The sequence below is a fragment of the Haliotis rubra genome, unplaced genomic scaffold (assembly GCF_003918875.1).
Source record: "Haliotis rubra isolate DU_JTF1 unplaced genomic scaffold, ASM391887v1 Scf125, whole genome shotgun sequence".
In the NCBI taxonomy this organism is placed as follows: Eukaryota; Metazoa; Mollusca; class Gastropoda; order Lepetellida; family Haliotidae; genus Haliotis; species Haliotis rubra.
The window spans coordinates 1,802,367-1,827,811 of NW_025765170.1; positions in this window are offsets into that span (position 1 = coordinate 1,802,367).

The following is a 25,445-nucleotide window of genomic DNA, read 5'->3' on the forward strand; positions in this document are numbered from 1 at the left end:
TCCTCTGGTAGATCGTGGAAAAGACGTGCCCGTAAGACGTCATGCCGAAGCAGGCTCACCGGCAGTAATATATGACCAAGGTTCGTCTCATTAAGACCGGGTATATCCTCAGTTACACCATGGACAGAACGAACCCGTAAGACGTCATACCGAAGCAAGCAGACGGATATAGTATAATACAAAGGTTCGTCTTAGTAAGACCGGGGGGATCTCCTCAGATAGACTGCGGACAAAACGAACCCGTAAGACGTCATACCGAAGCAGGCACATCAGAAGTAATATAAGACCAAGATCGTCTCATTAAGACCGTGGATCTAATCACACCGTGGACAGAAAGATCCGGTAAGAGGTCATACCGAAGCAGGCACAGGAAGTTTCGTGTCAGTACCACTGGAGATCTCCTCAGTTAGACCATGAACAGACTGTTCTGGTAAGAGGTCAAACCCAGGCAGGCAGACCAACAGCTAATACTTGAGATAGTGGCCATATAAAAAATATAATATACTTGCTTGTCATTTACACATTTAAAATGTTACCCATGATCTAAAACTGTGGTGAATCCGGGAATAAGTCCAAAGTATTCCATGTCTTTAAATTGAAATCGGATGGTCAGCAATTTTGATAAATAATTTTTTATACTCCGTGAAGGCACCGATCTGTGTTAAGATATAATGACATCTCCATTTCAGTTTCCCGTGAAGATCCGGGTTAGAATTGGTCTTCAGCAACCCATGCTTGTCGTAAGAGGCGACTAACGGGATCGGTTTGCCAGGCTCGTTAACTTGGTTGACACATGTCATCGTATCCCAAGTGCGTTGATTGATGCTCATGCTGTTGATCACTGGATTGTCTTGTAAGACTCTCTTATTTATTTACAGACCGCCGCCATATAGCTGGAATATTGCTGAGTGCAGCGTTAAACAACAAACCAACCAACACGATTACAAAAATGTCGAGCTGTAGAAAGTAATCACAACATACAGAGAAGTCTATATTCTTCCTATAATATCCCTTTAGGTGTAGACAAAACGGCATTCAGAGAAACAATAAGAATTATCTATAGCGATATAACGGCACCCCTGTATTTCTTCATTCGGAACTTGTTATATTTTGTCTGTGAGAAACAAATATGACATCAGAATTGCTGATTTTGAATACAATGATTGTTTGATTGAAAATTCACTTGACGCGACCTCCTGTAGACGTGTCGTTACATCATAGCGAGAGACGTCGTACCAGAGAGAAACATATGCTTTTAATCTGCTGGCGGTGACTTCGGTTGTAGTAGGCAATATTTCAACATTCTTTCAAACGCCGTGGAGCATGTATTACAATTCAGCGTGAATATTTAAAAAACATTCGTTAAATGAATGGGATATCGGATTACGTGTATTCGTCGTCTTTTCCGATTCTAGAAACTTCTGTTTCTTTAGAAGAAATTATCATCTTTTATAAACTTGTAAGATGCTCAAAAGACAAAAGTTGGAGCTCCAAGAAGCATTATCAACATCGATAACACGCGGGTCGGCAGTCAACCAAACACAATCAACTTTAATCTATATTGATGTATCTAGGCGATGTAACGGATGACGGAAATTGCCCTCTTGTATAATTAAAGGAATTGTAACACTTATCAGGAATTCACGCCCTCCATGAACAATACGAGCGTGGCTACCAGGGATTCTACTCACCGAGGTCATTGGGAAACGTATGAACAGTGTTGAGTATGTTTGTCAATCATGCGGCCAGAGATTCATTTCGCCGGAGACAGAAAAAACATACGAACACTATTGAGCATGTTTGTCAATCGGGTGGCAATCGACGTTGTGAGGTTTCTGGTCACCATCTTTCTTTCAAACATATTTGCTGAAAAAATACCTTTCGTTTTAAAGCATTTCAGTTGGTGCTACTAGGCCTTGTTTTCGGAAGCCAGATGAGTTAATCAGACAACTGGCGCGATAATGCTTCGTGTTTTAAAAAGGACAATTTACTCAATGGTGCTTCATAAGGACAATTGGCATGATGGTGCATCATGTGTCTAGAAGGGCAATTGGCGGGATGACATTTCATGTGTCCAAACAGGACAGGTGGCAAGATGACGCACCATGTGTCAGTACAGGACAGTTGGCGCGATGATCCATCATGTGTCAGTACAGGACAGATGGCGCGATGATCCATCATGTGTCATTACATGACAATTGGCGCGAGGAAGCATCATGTGTCATTACATGACAATTGGCGCGAGGATGCATCATGTGTCATTACATGACAATTGGCGCGATGATCCATCATGTGTCATTACAGGACAATTGGCGCGATGATCTATCATGTGTCATTACATGACAATTGGGTCGAGGATGCATCATGTGTCAGTACAGGACAATTGGCGCGATGATCCATCATGTGTCATTACAGGACAATTGGCGCGAGGATGCATCATGTGTCATTACAGGACAAATTGGCGCGAGGATGCATCATGTGTCATTACAGGACAGTTGGCGCGAGGATGCATCATGTGTCATTACAGGACACTTGGCACGAGGATGCATCATGTGTCATTACATGATAATTGGCGCGAGGATGCATCATGTGTCATTACAGGACAATTGGCGCGATGATCCATCATGTGTCATTACAGGACAATTGGGTCGAGGATGCATCATGTGTCATTACAGGACAATTGGCGCGATGATGCATCATGTGTCATTACAGGACAATTGGCGCGAGGATGCATCATGTGTCATTACAGGAGAGTTGGCACGATGATCCATCATGTGTCATTACAGGAGAATTGGCAAGAAGATCCATCATGTGTCATTACAGGACAATTGGCATCATGAAGCATCATGTGTCAGTACAGGACAATTGGCACCATGAAGCATCATGTGTCATTACAGGACAATTGGCATCATGAAGCATCATGTGTCAGTACAGGACAATTGGCACCATGAAGCATCATGTGTCAGTACAGGACAACTGGACGATGATTTTTCATGTTTAATAATGGACAGTTGGCGAGATGCTGCTTCATTTGTCTAAAGAGGACAATAAATCTGGTGACATCCAATGTTCAAACACATGCCGAATTCTTTTTCAGAATGGAGTACCCTTTCGTTTTAAGAAAAAAGTAAATATTAGCCGGACATAGAAGTGGTGACTGGAAATGCGGTCAAGAGTGTCTTTCAAAATAGTTTCTCTTACATAACGACGGGCGTTCGCGTGCGCGTGCGAGTGTGCGTGTGTGCATCTGCTTGTACCTGTCTGGCAGTTTTATGGTGCTAGCAAAGTAAGATACCACCAACAGTTAAACAAGAATACCCCACTCAGACTTATACTGACTCCGTGTCGACCAGCCTTTTTTATCTCTCTGGATGAATCGAGCAGAGCAATGTAACAGTTCTTATCATCGTTCAAACTATTTTTCATGACGCGACCGGGTTCGAACCACCAGCCCTGGAAGACACTGCATCCTCTACACCATGGGTAAGGTGAACGTGCTGGATTTTCTGAAATTAATACCGATCCTTTCCCTCTATGAATATCAAATAAGGATACTTTACATTTACCCATCCCGACAATACATCCCATTTACATTTTGTCAAGGCGACCTACTGTATCCAGAGCTTTAACACAGGTCTTGTATTATTGTTATTTCATTCTCCAAGGTTTCTCATCCTGAAACTATGGTTTCGGACAAAAAACAACTGGAAAGAACATTTCCTGGATGAACAGATTAATGATACTCGCTACCAGATGAAAGCATCGAGACATTTGAAACACTTTCAAACGGATCAAATAAAACACGGATGATTACATTGCTTGTTGTTGGTTCGTCTTCTGCAAGATGAAAGTATTCTGGTTCCATTGTTTTGTTGGTTTTTGCTTGTTTGTATTTTCGGGGTGAGATAATTCAAAACCCTATAAGGAAAGCCTTCTGGGTGGTTACCCGAAGCCAGCATGGCAGATGGAGCGGGTGTGTGCAGCGGCACGAACTTTAACTGGAGGTTTAAGAACAAAATATTAATCCCCTGGGAAATTTCCCATGGATCTTAGGTTATCATCGCGAACGTCATCGGTGATAAGGCTCATCACTTATTTATTGTCACACCTGAACGTTTAGTTATACCTGGAACGCCCATTGTTAACACACCACAGATCAATGTAGATCACAGTATCATGTTGGCGCGAATGTCCTATCGGAATTTCAGTCAGCTGGAATAGGAATTATCGTTCTATTTTAAAGAGATGTGAGGCAGTTTCAGAAATACGTCAGAATATAAATGAGCCAGTGACTGTATAGGATTATGGGAATTATTGCTGGACATCTTCCAATGCAACGGTCTGTAGCAGTAGGTATTCTTAGACACTATACAGGGATATGATCGATATAATCTGTAGTAATATAAAGATAAAACAGTCTGTAGGAATATGGAGATCGATCAGTTGTGAAGGAAAAGTAAGATCGATGTCGTCTGTAGGAATACGTAGGAAGACATAGTCTATAGAAATATGTTGATCCATACACCCTCTGAAAGAGTGTGCACGCCTAAACGCTCTATAGGAATATGTAAACCTTAAAGAATGATCTACACCGTGACAGTCTGTAGGAATATGTACACCTTAAAGAATGACTGACTGAGTTTGGTTTTACGCCGCTTTTAGCAATATTCCAGCAACATCGTGCCGGGGAACACCAGAAATGGGCTTCACACATTGTACCCATGTGGGGATTCGAACCCGGGTCTTCGGCGTGACGAGCCAACGCTTTAACCACTAGGCTACCCCACCGCCCCCCTAAAGAATGATCTACACCGTGACAGTCTGTAGGAATATGTACACCTTAAAGAATGATCTACACCGTGACAGTCTGTAGGAATATGTACACCTTAAAGAATGATCTACACCGTGACAGTCTGTAGGAATATGTACACCTTAAAGAATGATCTACACCGTGACAGTCTGTAGGAATATGTACACCTTAAAGAATGATCTTAAAGAATGACTACGTGACAGTCTGTAGGAATATGTACACCTTAAAGAATGATCTACACCGTGACAGTCTGTAGGAATATGTACACCTTAAAGAATGATCTACACCGTGACAGTCTGTAGGAATATGTACACCTTAAAGAATGATCTACACCGTGACAGTCTGTAGGAATATGTACACCTTAAAGAATGATCTACACCGTGACAGTCTGTAGGAATATGTACACCTTGAATGATCTACACCGTGACAGTCTGTAGGAATATGTACTACACCGTGACAGTCTGTAGGAATATGTACACCTGTACACACCGTGACAGTCTGTAGGAATATGTACACCTTAAAGAATGATCTACACCGTGACAGTCTGTAGGAATATGTACACCTTAAAGAATGATCTACACCGTGACAGTCTGTAGGAATATGTACACCTTTAGTGACAGTCTGTAGGAATATGTACACCTTAAAGAATGATCTACACCGTGACAGTCTGTAGGAATATGTACACCTTGACAGTCTGTAGGAATGATGTACACCTTGACAGTCTGTAGGAATATGTACACCTTGACAGAATGTAGAATATGTACACCCTTAAAGAATTGACAGGAATGTGTACTTGAAAGAATAGGAATGTGTACACCTTGAAAGAATGAGTGACTGTAGGAATATGTACACCTTAAAGAATGATCTACACCGTGACAGTCTGTAGGAATATGTACACCTTGACAGTGACAGTCTGTAGGAATATGTACACCTTAAAGAATGTCTGTAGGAATGTGTACACCTTGACTAACTGTAGAATGTATCTACCTTGACAGTCTGTAGGAATATGTGAATGATCACACCGTGACAGAATATGTACTGTAGTGAATAGGAATATGTACACCTTGACAGACTGTAGGAATATGTACACCTTGACAGACTGTAGGATATATGTACACCTTGACAGAATTATCTGTAGGAATATGTACACCTTGAAAGAATGATCAGACTGTAGGAATATGACATTGACAGAATGTAGAATCTACACCTTGACAGTCTGTAGGAATGTGTACACCTTGACAGTCTAGTAGGAATGACAGTCTGTAGGAATGTACACCTTGACAGTCTGTAGGAATGTGTACACCTTGACAGTCTGTAGGAATGGAACCTGACAGATGTAATGTGTACACCTTGACAGTCTGTAGGAATGTTTACTTCAGACTACAGACAGTCTGTAGGAATATTGACAGATACAACAGTCTGTAGGCATAGGCCGATAGGCCCTCTGTAGGAATATATACACATTGACAGTCTGTAGGACACCTTGGCTATAGGTAGGTGTACTCCCAGAGGGTTTGTAAGAATATGTACACCCATGTAGCATGTAAGATTATGTACAACCCAACAGTCCACAGCAATTTGAAGATGGAATCAATATGTAAGATAAGAGAATCTGTATGAATTGTCAGATGTCTGACAACACACAGGACAGTCTGTCATGATATAGTTTATTCATTCCAAACAGTGACATGCCTCGTTAGGCGAGATCAATGGCTCCACCTCAAAGGCCATATTTTTTGTGGAATAGTCCAAAGAGCGAAGCACATTTCATTCTTTTCACACATATGAAATCCTTGACGTCCGTTCCTCTGGAAACTGGTCCTCGTGGTTTCGAGTAGACCAAGATGCGGAAGCATAATCAATGAGATCGATAAATAATCCAAAAATCTCTTTTTCACAATTTGCCAGTTGCCTTTTCATACAGACAGCATCAAAACGCATGCCTAGCTTATCGATCACTTACTGAAACCGATTTCAACGAGATTGATTTCACCAACCCAATATTTGCAGAGCTCACTGCTAAACGGAACTGGACGTATGGGAGTTAAAGAAATGAATGAACACGATATGCAGTGTCTACAGGTAAACAATATTGGGTAGTGTTTTGTATATTGTCAACATCAGTGTTTTATGACATGAATTGATTAATTTTGTTTCCCCAATATAATCCACTCTTTTAACGTCCAAGGACGGTGGCAAAACGAAGGATCTTCTAATGGAACATTGTGTGCAGAAAATTATGTTTATACAGAACTGGATTATTCCTTTGTGCCCGATCCACAAAACGTTTTCGTTCTGTGACGAGTCGTTAGATTATAGTTTAAATCACTAACTACCCTTTTGACAAAGCTTTCTGTATCCACTCGTAATTTCGGTGACTGCATGGGTATCCCAATGGGAAGTACAGGTGTTGTAGTCTGTGACGATAAGCAATAACGCGCTGGAGACCAATTCCATCTCTGGTCCCCAAAGGTTTATTTCTTTGTTGTGTGTTTGTCTGTGCGTACGTGTGCGCGTGCGCGTGCGCGTGTGTGCATCTTCGTGTTCAATAAATGACGGCGGTCTGTATCATCGTTTCTGCAGAACATCACGCATAGCGAGCCTGAGTCTAAAAGTATACACATAAATAAAAGTTTCGCAACACCTATTATTTCTAACCACGTATAACCCTTTATGTTCATATGATATGTATGTCTAGTTCTACCATAGACATAGGCCTACCATACATTGATTTTATATATGCACGTGCTACGATCAAAGGCGAGCATCACGTGCATTACGTGTACCGGCTTTAAGTAATAGACTGTTTTTACAGGTCGATAACTTGGAAAATCAATTGATTTCGTTCTGAACCATAGGGCCTCCTCAACTGACAACAAGTAAAAGGTGGCAAAGTTACTGGTTTGCGGAGTCCTGGCTTGTCTCTTAGGACTATTGAAAGAGATGCTGGTTGTCATCTGTCTACTATCAGCCTATATGCCAGAAAAGCATCAGCAAACTGATGACATCAATTACCTCCCAGGCAGGACAGAGCCCTTCTCAGAATCACAAGATTTCATCCGTTCATGTCAAGTGGCGCGTTTCACTGGCGTGGCTTCCACGTCGTCGTCTGTTCAACAAAATGGACCGAAATCGCCTAAAATCGGACGTCCATCATTATCCCCTACAGTCCGTTTGAGTCAGAAACGGACCGATGAATTGCAAATTTTATCATTGTACAAAATTGCAACATAAATATAAATAGTACACATGTTTATCATTTACTAATACTCAACAGCTTTCTTATATTTGAAAATTTTCCGGACTCCACCAAAAAAGTTGTTTAAGAAACTATCATCATTGAAAACGCAAGAGTTGTTATCTTTCGCGGCGGGCTGAAACCGCAGAAACGGAACAGCCAGTCATGGCGGGGGACATCTCAAAATCTATTCCGGGAGACCTGTCGGTTCCTCGTCCGTCGTAGTGTCATAGTCACGACCTAAAGGGATGACAAGTGGTGCCACAGTTGCCTGTTGTAAGATATTTAATATGGTTCAGGGACTAGACCAAGGACGATGTTGTGGACATGCTTGCAAACAAGACACTAGCCTGACCACACGATTGACCATCAAGTCTCTGTTCGACAAATACAGGTTGTTGAGGATCAATTCCAACCCGGAAGCTCATAGAGGGATGGCAGTTTGTGCCAACAATCAACTTATCGGACACTATGAAATGTAGCTGAGTGTAAATATGTTTTGGAGTGACAGCACACTGATCTGAGATCGATATATTTCTGATGGCATTAAGAAGGACAAACGCTTCCTACGTCGATAGACTTTGACACGTGCAGTGAAGACACTTGTCAGTAGGGCCAGCTGGAAGTAATTCATTGCTGTGAGTGAGTGAGTGAGTGAGTGAGTGAGCTTAGTTTTACGCCACACTCAGCAATATTCCAGCTACATTGCGGCGGTCTGTAAATAATCGAGTCTGGACCAGACAATCCAGTGATCAAGAGCATGAGCATCGATCTGCGCAATTCGGAACCGATGACATGTGTCAACCAAGTCAGCGAGCCTGACCACCCGATCCCATTAGTCGCCTCTTACGACAAGCATAGTCGCCTTTTAAGGCAAGCACATGGGTTGCTGAAGACCTATTCTACCCCGGATCTTCACGGGTCTCATTTCTGTGAAAAATGAAGTATTTCGGTGAAAAATGATTCACTACTGTGGAAGGTGATTCGTTGCTGTAAGAAAGATCCATCGCAGTAGAAAGTGGTTCTTTTCCCCTAAATATTATTCATTGCTGTCGAAAATGATTTTCGGCTGTAGAAAATGTTGTTGTTTGGTCGTTTTTCGCTGTTACGGAAAGTGATTCATTGTTGTAGAAAAAGATTCCAAGCTGTTGAAAATGATTCATTGCTGGAGAAGGGGATTCTTACTGTAGAAAAATGATTAACTGCTGTAGAAAAGGTTAGTCTTTCTGCTGTTACGGAAAGTGATAAATTTTTTAAGAAATAGATTCCTGGCTGTAGAAAATATTCCATTGCTATAGAAAGGGATTCCTGCTGTGTAAAAGGATTCTTGTTGAAGAAAACGAATCATTGCTGTAGAAAATGATCTATCGCTTCAGAAAGTGATTCGTTCCCCTCGGAAATGATTCATTGCTGTGGAAAATGATTCTGGGCAGTAAAAAATATTCATATCCGTGAAAAGTGATTAATTGTTGTAAAATATATATGTATTGCTTCAGAACATGATTCATTTCTGTAGGTGATTCTTGCTGTAGGGAGTGAATCAGTGCTTTAGAAATTATTCATCACTGTGGATGTGCTCTGCTACATATGCACAAAGAACCATTTCTGACGGCTCCATGATAGCATCGACACAGATAACCGATGAAATATAGCTACTACCAGAACAATAACTGAAGGCATAAATCATATGATTGTATCACTGCCAAAGTTTATTAACTGTCTCAATAGGCTTGACTCTGTAAAGGTCTCTCTAATTGCAGTTAGGATACCCGTGAATCAAGAACCGAAATAACGCATTGTCTGCGGCGAACTGAAATATGGCCTGATGAGCTTGAGGAAAACAGTTTAGGACGGTACAAATACAAATCGCGAAATGAGTACGTAGTATCATAAATTCAATAATGGTTTAAGCGCATTCTATATGCAATTAAGGACTGAAACCACAATGATGAGTGTTTGAGTGATTGAACGGGCTCTTTGTTTGACACAGCAAAGTGGGTTTTTGTTTGGTTTTGTGCTGCTTTTTAATTCTTGTTTCGTTGTGCTTTTGTACTTACTTAACGAACGACGAACCACCAATATTTGGTGTGTATGTGTGTGTGTGTGTGTAGATGCTGATGCTGATGTGTGTGTTGTGTGTGTGTGTGGATGTGTGTGTGTGCGTGTAGATGCTGATGTGGGTGTGGATGTGGGTGTTGATGCTGATGCTGATGTGGGTGTGGGTGTGGGTGTGGGTGTTGGTGTTGATGTTGATGCTGATGTTGATGCTGATGTGGGTGTTGATGCTGATGTGGGCGTGGATGCTGATGGGGCGTGGGTGTTGATGCTGATGCTGATGTGGGTGTTGATGCTGATGCTGATGTGGGTGTTGATGCTGATGTGGGTGTTGATGCTGATGCTGATGTGGGTGTTGATGCTGATGTGGGTGTGGGTGTTGATGTTGATGCTGATGTGGGTGTGGGTGTTGATGTTGATGCTGATGTGGATGTGGGTGTGGGTGTGGGTGTGGGTGTTGATGTTGATGTTGATGCTGATGTGGGTGTGGGTGTGGGTGTGGGTGTGGGTGTTGATGCTGATGCTGATGACGAACCACCAACATTTGGTGAGTGTGTGTGTGTGTGTGTATGTGGGTGTAGATGCTGATGTGTGCGTGTGTGTGTGGAGTGTGTGTGTGTGTGTGTGTAGATGCTGATGTGGGTGTGGGTGTGGGTGTGGGTGTGGGTGTTGATGTTGATGCTGATGCTGATGTGGGTGTTGATGCTGATGTGGGTATTGATGCTGATGTGGGCTTGGGTGTTGATGCTGATGCTGATGTGGGTGTGGGTGTTGATGTTGATGCTGATGCTGATGTGGGCGTGGGTGTTGATGCTGATGTGGGTGTGGGTGTTGATGCTGATGCTGATGTGGGCGTGGGTGTTGATGCTGATGCTGATGTGGCTGATGCTGATGTGGGTGTTGATGCTGATGCTGATGTGATGATGTTGATGCTGATGCTGGGTGTTGATGCTGATGCTGATGCTGATGTTGATGCTGATGCTGATGTTGATGTTGATGCTGATGCTGATGGCTGTGTGGTGTGATGCTGATGCTGATGTGGATGCTGATGCTGATGGGTGCTTGATGCTGATGTGGGTGTTGATGTGATGATGCTGATGCTGATGTGTGATGTTGATGCTGATGTGGGTGATGCTGATGCTGATGTTGATGCTGATGCTGATGCTGATGCTGGGTGTTGGTGTTGATGTTGATGTTGATGCTGATGTAGGTGTGGGTGTGGGTGTGTTGTGTTGATGCTGATGCTGATGCTGATGCTGATGCTGATGCTGATGTGGGTGTGGATGTTGATGTTGATGCTGATGTGGGTGTGGGTGTGGTGTGGGTGTGGGTGTGGATGTTGATGCTGATGCTGATGACGAACCACCAACATTTGCTGAGTGTGTGTGTGTGTGTGTGTGTATGTGGGTGTAGATGCTGATACTGGTGCTGGTGTTGATGTGGATGTGGATGCCGATGTGGTGCATGTATGTTGTGTAGATGCTGATGTGCTGATGTGGGTGTGGGTGTAGATGCTGATGCTGATGTGGGTGTGGGTGTTGATGCTGATGCTGATGTTGATGTGGGTGTTGATGCTGATGTGGGCGCGGGTGTTGTGTAGATGCTGATGCTGATGTGGGCGTTGGTGTAGATGCTGATGCTGATGTGGGTGTGGGTGTTGATGCTGATGCTGATGTGATGTTGATACTTGATGTGGTGTGGATGTTGTGCTAGATGCTGATGCTGATGTGGGCGTGGAGTGATGCTGATGCTGATGCTGATGTGGGTGTTGATGCTGATGCTGATGGGTGATGTGGGTGTTGATGCTGATGTGGGCGTGGGTGTTGATGTTGATGCTGATGTGGGTGTTGATGCTGATGTGGGTGTGGGTGTTGATGTTGATGCTGATGTGGGTGTTGATGCTGATGTGGGCGTGGGTGTTGATGCTGATGCTGATGTGGGTGTTGATGCTGATGCTGATGTGGGTGTTGATGCTGATGCTGATGTGGGTGTTGATGCTGATGCTGATGTGGGTGTTGATGCTGATGTGGGTGTTGATGCTGATGTGGGTGTTGATGCTGATGCTGATGTGGGTGTTGATGCTGATGTGGGTGTTGATGCTGATGTGGGTGTTGATGCTGATGCTGATGCTGATGTGGGTGTGGGTGTTGATGTTGATGCTGATGTAGGTGTTGGTGGTGTGCGTGTGGGTGTTGATGCTGATGCTGATGCTGATGCTGATGTGGGTGTGGGTGTTGATGTTGATGCTGATGTGGGTGTGGGTGTGGGTGTGGGTGTGGGTGTGGGTGTTGATGCTGATGCTGATGACGAACCACCAACATTTGGTGAGTGTGTGTGTGTGTGTGTATGTGGGTGTAGATGCTGATACTGGTGTGGGTTTGTTGGCGTGGATATAAATGCCGATGTGGGCATGTATGTTGTGTAGATGCTGATGCTGATGTGGGTGTGGGTGTAGATGCTGATGCGGATGTGGGTGTGGGTGTTGATGCTGATGCTGATGTTGATGTGGGTGTTGATGCTGATGTGGGCGCGGGTGTTGTGTAGATGCTGATGCTGATGTGGGCGTTGGTGTAGATGCTGATGCTGATGTGGGTGTGGGTGTTGATGCTGATGCTGATGTGGGTGTTGATGCTGATGTGGGTGTGGATGTTGTGTAGATGCTGATGCTGATAATGGGCGTGGGTGTTGATACTGATGCTGATGCTGATGTGGAGTGTTGATACTGATACTGATGTGCTAAGGTGTTGATGCTGATGTGGGCATAGGTGTTGATATTGATGATGCTGATGTTAGGTGTTGATACTGATGTGGGTGTAGGTGTTGATGTTGATGCTGATGTAGGTGTTGATACTGATAATGGTGAATTGTTGATATTGATACTGATGTGGGTATTGATGCTGATAATGTAGGCGTGGACGTGTTGATGTTGATACTGATATGGTATTGATACTGATAATAGGTGTGGAGTGTTGATGTTGATGCTGATGTGGGTGTTGATGTGATGTGGGTGTGGGTGTGGGTGTGTGAGTGTTGATGTGATGCTGATGCTGATGTTGGTATGGGTGTTGATGCTGATGCTGATGTGGGTGTTGATGCCGATGTGGGCGTGGGTGGTGATGCTGATGCTGATGCTGATGCTGATGCTGATGTTGGTATGGGTGTTGATGTTGATGCTGATGTGGGTGTTGATGCTGATGTGGGCGTGGGTGTGGGTGTTGATGCTGATGCTGATGTGGGTGTGGGTGTGGGTGTTGATGCTGATGCTGATGTGGGTGTTGATGCTGATGTGATGCTGGCGTGGGTGTTGATGTTGATGCTGATGTGGGTGTTGATGCTGATGTGGGTGTGGGTGTTGATGTTGATGCTGATGTGGGTGTTGATGCTGATGTGGGTGTGGGTGTGGGTGTTGATGCTGATGCTAATGGTGATGTGGGTGTTGATGCTGATGCTAATGTGGGTGTGGGTGTTGATACTGATGTGGGTGTGGGTGTGGGTGGTGATGCTGATGCTGATGCTGATGTGGGTGTTGATGCTGATGTGGGCGTGGGTGTTGATGTTGATGCTGATGTGGGTGTGGATGTGCGTGTGCATGTGGGTGTTGATGCTGATGCTAATGCTGATGTGGGTGTGGGTGTGGGTGTGGGTGTGGGTGTGGGTGTGGGTGTTGATGCTGATGCTGATGTGGGTGTTGATGCTGATGATGATGCTGATGTGGGTGTGGGTGTGCGTGTGGGCGTGGGTATAGATGCTAATGTGGGTGTGGGTGTTGATACTGATGCTGATGTGGGTGTGGGTGCTGATGCTGATGCTGATGTGGGTGTGGGTGTTGATGCTGATGCTGGTGTGGTCGTGGGCGTGGGCGTGGACGTGGACGTGGGCGTGGGTGTGTGTGCTGATGCCGATGTGGGTGCTGATGTTGATGCTGATGTGGGTGTTGATGTTGATGTGGGCGTGGGTGTTGATGCTGATGCTGGGTGTGGGTGTGCGTGTGGGTGTGGGTGTTGATGCTGATGCTGATGCTGATGTGGGTGTTGATGCTGATGCTGATGCTGATGTGGGTGTTGATGCTGATGTGGGTGTGGGTGTTGATGCTGATGCTGATTCTGATGTGGGTGTTGATGCTGATGCTGATGCTGATGTGGGTGTGGATGTGGGCGTGGGTATAGATGCTGATGTGGGCGTGGGTGTTGATGCTGATGCTGATGTGGGTGTGGGTGCTGATGCTGGTGCTGAGGCTGATGTGGATGTGGGTGTTGATGCTGATGTGGGCGTGGGTGTTGATGTTGATGCTGATGCTTGTGTGGGTGTGGGTGTGGGTGTGGGTGTTGATGTTGATGTTGATGCTGATGCTGATGCTGATGCTGATGCTGATGCTGATGCTGATGTGGGTGTGGGTGTTGATATTGATGCTAATGCTGATGCTGATGTGGGTGTGGGTGTGGGTGTGGGTGTTGATGCTGATGTGGGTGTGGGTGTTGATGCTAATGCTGATGTGGGTGTGGGTGTGGGTGTTGATGCTGATGTGGGTGTGGGTGTTGATGCTGATGCTGATGCTGATGTGGGTGTGGGTGTTGATGCTGATGTGGGTGTGGGTGTTGATGCTAATGCTGATGTGGGTGTGGGTGTTGATGCTGATGCTGATGTGGGTGTTGGTGCTCATGTGGGCGTGGGTGTTGATGCTGATGCTGATGCTGATGTGGGTGTGGGTGTTGATGCTAATGCTGATGTGGGTGTGGGTGTTGATGCTGATGCTGATGTGGATGTTGGTGCTCATGTGGGCGTGGGTGTTGATGCTAATGCTGATGCTGATGTGGGTGTGGGTGTGGGTGTTGATGCTGATGTTGATGCTGATGCTGATGCCGATGTGCGTGTTGGTGTTGATGCTGATGTGGGTGTGGGTGTGGGTGTGGGTGTTGGTATTGATGCTGATGTTGGCGTGGGTGTTGATGTTGATGGTGATGCTGATGTGGGTGTGGGTGTTGATGCTGATGTGGGCGTGTTTGTTGATGTTGATGTGGGTGTGGGTGTTAATGCTGATGTGGGCGTGGTTGTTGATATTGATGCTGATGTGGGTGTTGGTGCTCATGTGGGCGTAGATGTTGATGCTGATGCTGATGCTGATGCTGATGTGAGTGTGGGTGTGGGTGTGGGTGTGGGTGTGGGTGTGGTTGCTGATGCTGATGCTGATGTGGCTGTGGGCGTGGGTGTGGTCGTGGGTGTTGGTGCTGATGCTGATGTGGGTGTGGGCGTGGGTGTTGATGCTGATGCTGATGTGGGCGTGGGTGTTGATGCTGATGCTGATGTGGGCGTGGGCGTGGGCGTGGGCGTGGGTGCTGATGCTGATGCTGTTGTGGGTGTGGTCGTGGGTGTTGATGCTGATGCTGATGTGGTGTGTGGGTGTGGGTGTGGGTGTAGGTATCCATAAAAAGAGAGTATTGCAACACCGACGATTTTCAATCGCACAATAGACATTATTATATTCAAGTATTATCAGTCCGTTTGACCCTTCAGGCGCAACATACATTGATTTTAGATATGCACGTGCTACGATGAAAGGCGAGATTTACCTGTAATACATGTACCCATCATATCAAGTTTCAGCAAACTGTTCTTACCGCTCGTTAAGTTGGAAAATCGATTGATTTCGTTCTTAATACGCAAATATGGGGCCTTCTAAAGTGTCAACTGGTCAAAGATGGCAAATTATTGGTATATGGAAAGCTGGCATGTCACTGGGAGCTATTGCAAGGCATGCTGGTTGTCATTTACTATGACAATCAGCCGATGGCCAGAAAATATCAGCAAACTAATGACGTTTGGACCACGAGTGATAATTACAAGGCAGGACACGACACCTCAGAATCACAAGACTTCATATATAGAATTAGAATATATAGATTCATATGAACTGGATAAATATAATTAGGGATATATGTAACTTTTAAATTTTGAATGATGATCTATTTATTCATTGACACACTGAATATATATCAATCATAAAAATATATCAGTATATATCAGAATATTATATACACATATCAAACGCATTTGAAGGAGGAGTCACCTTACGGGACGGTCTAAATGTACCTCAATAAGGACACATCAACGCTGAAGGTGAAACAGATCGGTCACCCCTGTAGATCCGGGTTAGAAGTGGCTTTCAGCAACCCATGCGTGTCGATAGAGGCGACAACCGTTGATCACTGGATTGTCTGGTCCAGACTGGATTATTTACAGACTGCCGCCAAAGTGCGGCGTTAACCAACAAACCAACAGGCAAACCAACAAATCGGTCAAAAGACAAACAAACAAAAAAGCAAAAAAAAAGCAAAAACAACCCATACTCTCAAACAAATGGGTCATTATTAATCAACCAGAGGTTACATAAAACAGACCCTGAACTGTTGTGAATTACACGAGAAATTATGGTTGCCAAGTCGATTAGTTGACACCAGACGATGCCTTCAACCAAGGTAGGTTAGAGGTGAGGTGAAATGGGGTTTAACGAATATTTCGCTCATATGACGACGAACATGAGTGTGTATGTGTGGCTGCTTGTACTAGCCCAGACTTAAGCTGGTTTTATAGTGCTAGCTCACTGAGATACCATGCCGCAGTTAAGCATGAATACCCTACTCAGACACATTATACCGACTCCGAGCCGACCAGTCCTTGTTGTACCAATTAATGCCGGGCACCAGGCAGGGACCAACAAGTACCATATTTTAACGTATGACCATATTTTAACCATATTTTAACGTATATTCTTGGTATGACGAGGCCGGGGATCGAACCCGCGACCTTCCGATCTGCGGGCGGACGCTCTAACCACTACACCACGGAGGCGGTACAGGTAGATTAGAACATCACATACGTGAACTTCAGTATCTCCTACGTAGGTGAAAGTATTTTCTTCGTAGAAGCTGGAATGTAGGCTGTGGCACAACACGTTTCCATAGGAAAAGGCCCCCAGCCATCCACCAGAACTATATGCAGTTTTGTTATTTCAGTCGTAATCCGTAATTGAGTGAGTCCGGATTATAAAGGAAGCTTAATTATAAATTAAGAACAATTTTTGCCGGGACTCAGCAAGTAGTCTGAATTATGGAGAAAATCGGTTTACAAAGTGTCCGGATTTGACAGATTCCACTGTATTTTAATATGACAGGACAAAACACGACAGTTACATTTGAAAGTTATATATCATGCCACTTATTAACACAATGTAATCAACAGGTATATCTATGACAGATATCTGCGGAACAGCTGCCACATTACAGACGGATGCTTTTACTGAATATTGTTACGAAATGTTATCACTATGTTTCAACAACAGTGAAATAATGGAAAACTACATATTGAAATGAGTGAGTGAGTGAGTGAATATGGTTTTACGCCGCTTTTAGCAATATTCCAGCAATATCACGGCGGGGGACAAGGAAATGGGATTCGCATATTGTGCCCATGTGGGGAATCGAGCCCGGGTCTTCGGCGTGACGAATAAACGCTTTAACGCCCCACATTTTGAAATGAAAGAGAAATTCAAATTATTTGATAACATATCATACTTCATTATCACTTCAGTATCACGACACGTCGTGTCCATCATGTTACAGAGTGAGTGAGTGAGTTTTACGCCGCACTCAGCAATATTGCAGCTATATGGCAGCGCTCTGTAAATAATAGAGTCTGGACCAGACAATCCAGTGATCAACAGCATGAGCATTGATCTAAACAATCGGGTTACGATGACATGTGTCAACAAGTCGGAGAGCCTGACCACCCTATCCCGTTAGTCGCCTCTTACGACAAGCATGGGTTACTGAAGATCAGTTCTAACCCGGATCTTCACGGATCTTGTTACAGAGGTTGACATCAATACGCGTGTCATCCTTTATGTTCAACACTTCTAAAGACTGGTGTTAGTACATTTGTAGGTTAGCTAGTTGTCGCATCACTGGTGATGTTGATGATGTAATTGTGAGAAGAAACTGAAGAAACAATAAACTGAACTCCATACAAAGAGTATAGCCATGTATCACCATCCAGAGCAGTCGCTATGCCATTCAAATAATATACTGAGGGAAAAAAGTAAGGGATCACATGAAAGCACAAGTGTTCCTTCATATTTTTCCAGGTTTCTTCACAAGCTGTGCGATAGAAAGCTTGTGAAGACACTTTGGAAAAAACATAAAGGAACACTTGTGCTTTCATGTGATCCCTAACTAAAGTTTATTACCGCCTCCGTGGTGTAGTGGTTAGAGCGTCCGCCCGGAGAGTGGAAGGTCGCGGGTTCGATCCCCGACCGCGTCATACCAAAAGACGTTAAAATTTGGTACTTGTTGGTCCCTGTCTGGCGCTCGGCATTAATGGGTACAATAAGGACTGGTCGGCTCGGAGTCAGTATAATGTGTCTGAGTGGGGTATTCATGCTTCACTGCGGCATGGTATCTCAGTAGGCTAGCACTATAAAACCAGCTTAAGTCTGGGCTAGTACAAGCAGCCGCACATACACATACACACGCATGCACGTCGTCATATGAGCGAAATATTCTCAAGCACGACGTAAAACCCAATTTCACCTCACCTCACCACACTAAAGTTTATTACCTCAGTATATTTTGACCAGTTGCAAGTTGGGCTGTAAAGGATCCACTATGAGGCGAATATAGTACATATCTCGAATATCGAGTAACGAATACAATAACAAATCAGAAGCGGAAGTTTTTAGAAAAACAAGATTTATGGATGTCAACTTCTTTATTGTGAATAACACGGCGTTTCGGAGCATATGCTTGGTGTCGCCTGGTGAAGGAGCAAGCATACACTCCGAAACGTCGTGTTATTCCTAATTGTAAATCTTGCTTTTCTTATGCATTCCACTTCTAAATGCCCTTCAAAGATTTTAGCGAAAGTTGTATTCACTATATACAGTGAAACAATAACAATAACAATTTGGTATGTTTTGACCATGTTGTCAGTGTTAATGTATCGACTGACCAGTGACCATATCAATGTCAAATTAAATATTGGATTTACAGTGTTGACAATTATCCTGTCTAGCTTGGATATGCTCCAAACCGGACCACTCAATCCTGTCAGTCGCCTTGGACAACAAGCATGGGTTGCTGAAGGTAACTTCTAGCAAGGATCTTTTGAATACAAATGGCCAGGTAATGGCTATGAGTAAGTTTGTCGACTATGAGTATTGACAGTCCAGAAGGCATTACTGTATATTTATACATTTCGAGAGTGGTGCCATTATTTTTAGTTTGGTGAATATGGATCCCTACTACGTCCCCATGCCAGATTATACCCCCATACCCATAGAATGAGGAACGTGAAGACATTATTTCCACTTTAACAAAATCTGTTCCTACGTCTACCGGAATTTACCAATTTGGTAAAAACAACTTCTTTTCAATGCAAACCAACCAAGTTCATTTTCGTTCTTTGATTGTTATATATCAGTCTTACGACTGATAATAGAGTTGGGACCAGTAATCCAGTGACTGACGTCATGAGGATCGTTCTACGCATTATTTATACGATTACCAGCACCGATGAATTCAGCGAACTCGACCCCGTAGGTCGCCTCTAACGACAACCATGCGTTCCTGAAGACCAAGTCTAAACCCGACCTTCATGGGGGCAATCGATCAAGTAAGCAAACCTGACGGTCCGATGTACTTGAGTCCTGTCATTTTGGATTTCGGATTCGAAACGCCGTGACAAATCGGGTGTGTTATTATTGATCAGAGCAAACATGGGATGTTTTTGGTTCCTTATTCCCGACAGCAATCGCTGGACACGATGACATGCATCAACCAAGTCAGCGAGCCTGACCACCCGATCCAGTAATTTACTGTTACGACAAGCATTGGTTGCTTCCCAGGTAACATGCCAGCATTGGGCCAGCATTGGGCCACTGCTGTAAAAAAAATTGGGCCAATGCTGATTATCAACGTTGGCCCAGCATTGGCCCAATGATGGCAGGCCAATCCGTAGCCAGTACTGGCCCAGCATTGGCCCAATGATGGCGTGCCAATCCGTAGCCAGTACTGGCCCAGCATTGGCCCAATGATGGCAGGCCAATCCGTAGCCAGTACTGGCCCAGCATTGGCCCAATGATGGCGTGCCAGCCTGTAGCCAATACTGTGCCTTTGTTTTGTCAATCATATCCTCCTGGCTTTTTAATCTATATATGTGGTTCTTCATTTATTAAGGCTAGGAAATTGTATCTTGGTTTTCTCTACCACCCAACTCCTCTGTTTGTAACAAACAGAACTTGTAAAATTACTGTGAAAACATGATGGCACTTTGAAATGAACGTAGAACTTTGACACTTTATTGCTAAAGTAAATACCAATTGTAAGTTAATGCATGAGGACCAATTCTAACCCGGATCTTCACGAGCATCGAACTGGTAGATATGATGGCATGCATCACCCTCCCTGACCACTTGACCCAAGTTTACTCTTAAGATCTTCTGAAGATCTGTCTACCCTGTAGAATGGATACGATACACAGGCTAGTATAGACACATTTAGTGAAGACCGTTCGGACAAAGAGCCTCCACTAGAAATACTGTGACAGTTGGCCTTTACAGAGAGTGAAACATGACTAGTAAGCTATAATGTGTCTGTCAACGGTTATTATGTTACTAGCTGACATTTATATTAACCTTTATCTTGTAGAGTGTGGCACTTGAAATGCACGTACCGCTGCCGTTGCTCTCTGTAACCCTGAAATATCATCTCGCTGCATCGTCAGCAGCGTTGTCATAACGAACACAGCGACATCAAAGGCAAACCCGGCAACACACGTGAAACAGCATGTGACAAACACAAGGTTATATCACAAGAATAAACACGGATCTGATCGACTTTCACCGCCTGAATAACACGGTGTATACGACTATAGAACGTCAAGGCAAAAGATCCCAGTCTTGACTGTCCTGAAATATTCCGTTTGGTGTACAGGGGAAAATAGCTGTGAGAATTAAGGAATAGACCACTGAAATCCAGTGATGACACCAGGTGTTCGCGAAGAATGTAAGAATGTCCTGCCCTACGGGTAGCACCCGCCATTCACAAACTTGCTTAAAAAATGAAAGCTTTTTTTGCCTCACGCTGCACAGCATTGCTCCAGCCTTGTTGGGGTGGTGGGGTAGTCTAGCGTCCGCTCGTCACACCGAAGACCCGGGTTCAATTCCCCACATGGGTACAATGTGTGAAGCCCATTGCCGGTGTCCCTGTCCCCTCCTGGAATATTGCTACAAGGGCGTAAAACTAAACCCACTCACTCACTCCAGCCATGTCACGGCGGATGGTAAATAAACCAGACAGTCAAGTGATCGATAAACCAGAAAATACAATTAGATAATTTGGAATTACGAATGCTGCGTAGAAGTACAGAGATTAAAATATAATATGTTTATAATTAAATAAAATCGTTTGGGAAATAGATTTGTTTCACAACACATTGGGGTCAGTTTTAATGTTTGGAGGCAAACATTTTTTTGTAGTTGCTTCAGCCTACCAGAGTTTCTGCTCTCTTGCGGACTATTTCAAATGACCAAAGCTTATTATAGGATGTCAATCTCCACGGCACTTCGTACTATCAATCTCAACTCCCTGGGGATCATACAACTCTTGTAGCCAAAAGGCACACCGAGTTAATGTGGCTTTCTCATCCTAACGAGGTACCCATTCACACCTGGGTGGACAGGGACACATAGTCACAGTACTATGTCCAAGTTTACTGCACGTTGCTGTACCCGCAACTAGGTGTTTGCACGTATTCATGTGGCCACCATCTGGTCATATACCAACGGATTGGTGGGTTCTTTTAAGTGCACAGGGTTGTGTACTGTACACTAGGGGTTATGACAACACTGAAAGAGTCTGCACACAAAGTTGACTCCAAGGTCTTTACACCCGGTCACAGGTGGGCTTGATCCCGGCACCTCAACCTCGCTGGATTACTAGCCTGGCGCCTTAGCCAGCTCGCCCACCACGCTGAGGTCTAACGCCGCGGCCAGGTGTGTTCCAGCTATATGATCCAGATTTAAACTATCGAATCCGGACTAGATAATCCAGTGACTAACATCAAGTAGATCAGCTGGGATAAGATGACATGTATGAAGAAGGTCGGTGAACCTGACAAGCGGATCCCGTTAGTTGCTTCTTACAAGATTGGGCTGCTGAATTCAGTGCACACTGAACTGTTGTTTGTTTTCTGTGTTTTTGTTGACTTTACATTTTGCTGTGAATAATCAGATGTGGACCATTCAAATTGTATTATGAACAACGTATTTTCGACGACGGGGTAAAATGACGCGCAAACCAACCCACTACAATGTATATAGATATGTTCATCCTTTGTTTGTTGCATGTATATAGATATGTTCATCCTTTGTTTGTTGCAAGTATATAGATACGTTCATCCTTTGTTTGTTGCTAGTATATAGATATGTTCATCCTTTGTTTGTTGCAAGTATATAGATATGTTCATCCTTTGTTTGTTGCAAGTATATAGATATGTTCATCCTTTGTTTGTTGCATGTATATAGATATGTTCATCCTTTGTTTGTTGCAAGTATATAGATATGTTCATCCTTTGTTTGTTGCAAGTATATAGATATGTTCATCCTTTGTTTGTTGCATGTATATAGTTATGTTCATCCTTTGTTGCATGTATATAGATATGTTCATCCTTTGTTTGTTGCATGTATATAGATATGTTCATCCTTTGTTGCATGTATATAGATATGTTCATCCTTTGTTTGTTGCATGTATATAGATATGTTCATCCTTTGTTGCATGTATATAGATATGTTCATCCTTTGTTTGTTGCATGTATATAGATATGTTCATCCTTTGTTGCATGTATATATATATGTTCATCCTTTGTTTGTTGCAAGTATATAGATATGTTCATCCTTTGTTTGTTGCATGTATATAGATATGTTCATCCTTTGTTTGTTGCATGTATATAGATATGTTCATCCTTTGTTGCATGAAGCGACAATATTTAAGCTAAATGGCGACATAATGGATAATCAGTGACTGACATCATGATTATCGATCTACGAAAGTTACATACGATTACATGTATCGATGAAGTCAGCGAGCATGACCACCCGATCCCATTAGTCGTCTCTTGGGAGAACCATGGGCTCCTAATTACCAATTCTAAGCCGGATGTTCACGGGACCATTCACGCGATCATGACCACCAGATCCCTTTAGTCGTCTCTTGGGACAACCGTGGGTTCCTAAATACCAATTGTAAGCCGGGCATTCCAGCATTGTCGCGGCGGGGGACACCAGAAATGGGCTTCACACATTGTACCCATGTGGGGAATCGAACCCGGGTCTTCGGCGTGACGAGCGAACGCTGTAACCACTAGGCTACCTCAGCGCCCCTACAATACTTAATGAAATAACGTTCGGGATAACCGTAGTTCGTTATATGCATTTCAACTGAAACATACAGCAAGCGTCCGGGACCATAAAACCAAGTTCGTTATAAGCTTAGTTCGTTATGAAGGAAGTTTTTCGTAGTACAACAGAAAAATGTAACCTCTTGACATATGACAGGAAAATGTAACCTCTTGGTTTGTTACATGTGGCACCTCCCATCCCCGTCCATGAAAGGTGTTAAATCTCCAGCCTTTTCTGAAAAATACCCTAGATCTCTTCACCATATGAATAACTTCGTATCGGAAGTGACGCCACTTCCTTGATCGCTCGTAACTTAGCGCGTGTGTGTGATTTAATTGTAGAGCTGAACATACATGGAGCTAAACAAAACACTAGGGTCCCGATCCACAAAGCGTTCGTAACATTACGACCTGTCGTAACTCTACACATGTAGTTTATTATAGGCTATTAATGACGTAGCGCTACGAACGCTTAATGGATCGGGACCCAGATTCTCGAAACGTTCGTAGCCCTAAGAATTCTTAACTTTGACCGTAGCCAATGTGTTAAGAATGGGCTTAAGAGGTTCGTAGGGCTACGAGCGTTTCGAGAATAGCTAGCCAAGACCCTGAGCGTACATACATGGCAACATATCCATGTACTCAAAACTATTTACGTTTTGGTTTTTTTTGAGGTTTAACAGAACAGAACACCAGGGGCATACTTTCTTTTGTATGTGAACATAATTTCATACGAATGATTCCTCGTCATTTAACGACCTGGCGATAAAATACTTGTTAATCGAGAATTGGCTTCACGTGATATCTAAATTACTCGCACAGTGTTCCATCCATTGTGGTGCTGTGTGGTCCTGTGGGTAGAGTTCAGGTCACGAATCAGCTGAAGTTAAGCAACGTCGAGCTCGGACAGTGCTTGGATGGGTGATCGTGTTTGGCAGCCTGACTCCTGAGAGTTTCTAGGACTTCAGTCCTGCCCCACAACGAAGCACATGTGATAGATGTGGTCTCATCTTAGGCACGTGGGTTGTTCAAAATTGCCTCTGTTCACTCAGCAGAAAATGGGTACCCGGTTGAAAGACGTCATATGACTATTAACCTTCTAGCGCCTCACAGGCAGCTTGGGTAATCCGGGGTAATAATAATAATCAGATTCTGATAACAGCGTCCAGTGAACAACTAGTCAGATGGATACTAGGCGATATATAAATGAATTCGATTTTGAAACTTTCAGATTTATACATTGCTGCAACTTAAATATTTAAGGGACGATGTTTTAATAGGTATTAAATGCAAATGCATGACGAAAAACAAACAACGTCCTTTACGTGCCTGAACGGCAACATATGCCACGAAGTTAAAACACAGATGCTGGAATTATAATGAGTGAAAATAAATGATTAATTTATTAGCCGACTGTGTCTAACCTCTCAGCACCGCGGTGGTATTCCCTCGTTAATGTGTTCGTTCATTAATTGAAGTTAAGTGTTCAAATGATCTATTGTGAGATGTTTGTTAAAAGCAATTATTCTTTATGGTTGGTTGGTTGAGTTAGGTGTTTATTCACAATATCAGGTGACGGCACGAAGGCAAACCTACCGACACAATGGCTGGGGTTTGCATACAAGAAATGTTTTTATAACAACTACTTTAATTTCCTACATATAAATCATTTAAGCGTCGGAATTGACAGTTTGTTTTACGAATCATCTCGACACCTTCTGCGCTGATCACAGCATGAAAAGTCAGGTGTTTGCTTTTCGGAAACCTTCAGGATGCATCAATTGTTGTGTTTGTGTGTTTCTGTGTGTGTCTGTGCGCGCGCGCGTGATTGCCTGCGTGAGTGCCTGCGTGCGTCTATGTTTGTTCATCGCCGCAATGTAAATATGACGGCAGTTT